Genomic DNA, 2120 nt, shown 5'->3' with positions numbered 1-2120 from the left:
ATTTGAACTTAGTTCCTCGTGACTCCAGGGTCAGTGCTCTATTCACTACACCACCTAGCTGCCCAACAATATGATCTTAAATAATGTTATTTTGGGGACTTCTAGCTAATATGATAAACAGGATGGAGGTCTAACTGCTTTCTCTAATTCTCATGACTTCTTAAATCTTTCCAAAACAGGAATTATGCAAAAAAAGATAAGGCAATTCTAGTTGTCTCCATGAAAAAGAAACCAAGAACCCCTAAGAGGTAAAATTCCAATGAATTAACATGAGAGAAGGCTGTTATACTGATAAGCCTAAACCATGATACAGTCACTCACCACCTGCTTACTCCACCAGTCATCATGTTCCAGCAGGGATTCAAAGGCTGACTCCAAGATGTGTAACAGAATTCTACTCTACCCCCTTCCCACTCCCATGCTTCTAAAATCCACAAAACATATGCTAGCTCTGACTAGGACTACAGCCTGGTAGCACTCAGTGCTATAAGAGAGCTCAGCCACAAAAGTGAACAAAAGAAGGAATTTGGGAAAGAAGCATGTATGGCACTCAAAGAAAAGAACTCAGCTTCAAGATGAGGTCACAAGTCACATTGGGCAAAGAAAAGGGGTGGTAAAAAATTAATTCTCCATTATGGGAGGAAGCTGAGTGAGATAACTTTGAAGTCCAGCCAGCAGGGTAATTCCCACCAAAGGGGAAGGAGTCAGAAAGTGAGCCATAGGGGAACATAAAGAAAAAAGACTGAGTACCTAAGATCTCAGGAGGAAGAAAACTCAGTTACCTAAGACCTTAAATTACAAGCACATAAACCAATACAGAAAGTAACAGAAGGGAATATGGCCTCCATATCAAATAAAAGAGTTCAAACACACACACACACACACACACACACACACACACACACATACACTGAATGAAAAAGGAAAATGAATCAACATCCAATGATACAAATGATCCTGTGGATTTCCAAGGGAAAATTGAACCATAGCAGCATGTTCCCAAATGGTGTAAAGGAGAATAAGAATTGTGAAAGTACAATTTATGGTCTACACAGTAGAAAAAAATCAGAACAGAAAAACTAATCATATAGCACTGAAGAAACAAAAGAGAAAACAGTTGATCTGGAATGCAAATACACAGTTGCAAAAAAACTATCTAGAAGAAATGCAAAATGTAATAATGTTAAAACAAAGCATTATGTACACAAAGGTTAAATATATCATTCTCAAAGACAGGATATTTAGAAGCAATGTAAGACACATAAGTCTCCCAGCAGAATGCAACATGTCCAAAACTCTTAACAGACTAATGCAAGAAATAATGAGAAAACTGCACAGAATTTTTGAACACAGAAAACAAAGTGCCAACTACCTTCAGAAAAAAATCCTACACTTAACTCCAAGACACATAGTGATTCGATTTAAAAATTCCAATGATAGATAACATTATGTAAGCAATTGGGAGACATTCAAATATAAAGAAAAATGTGTGACTAACAGAAAATTATTTTGCATCTATCAGAAACCACATGAGAAAATTCCATTCCAAAGAGAAAGGAAAAATCAAAATGCATGACAAGGTGGTATACCCTCCAATCCTGAACCTAAACATTAATGAAAAAAAAAAAGATGAGCATTCAATTAAAAAAAAAAAAGGCTCTCAAAACATTCCTAAAAGGAAAATAAGACCTGAACAAATTATTTGCTTTGCAAATACCACAGACAATAGAAATACAAGTAAGGTAAACAAATATAACAATCAGGGAAGGCATATATAATTAATTTAAACCAGAAAACAAGGGGGGGGGAGATAAATATCTGCAGGGTTAACAACAACAAAAAGAACAATGACAAAATCATAAGAGACCCTTAAAAATGTGTACCTAAAACATAAGGAGATGACCCTTATTTGTGCCAAGTCAATCCCAACCACACACACATTCTATCCCATCCTTTCTTCTCCAGGAGATTGCTGTACCCCATCCACCTCAATCCCCCCTCTCTCACTCATATTTAATTTCTCCCTCCCTAGTGGCTGCTTCCCTATTGCCTACACGTATTTTCATCTCCCCATTCTCAAAACACAAATCAACAACAACAATAACAACTAATTAGATCCA

The sequence above is a fragment of the Petaurus breviceps genome, unplaced genomic scaffold, assembly GCF_028583685.1.
Source record: "Petaurus breviceps papuanus isolate PSGF00001 unplaced genomic scaffold, PetGlider_PUasm1.0 78, whole genome shotgun sequence".
Lineage (NCBI taxonomy): Eukaryota > Metazoa > Chordata > Mammalia > Diprotodontia > Petauridae > Petaurus > Petaurus breviceps.
This window is presented reverse-complemented; position numbering follows the sequence as displayed.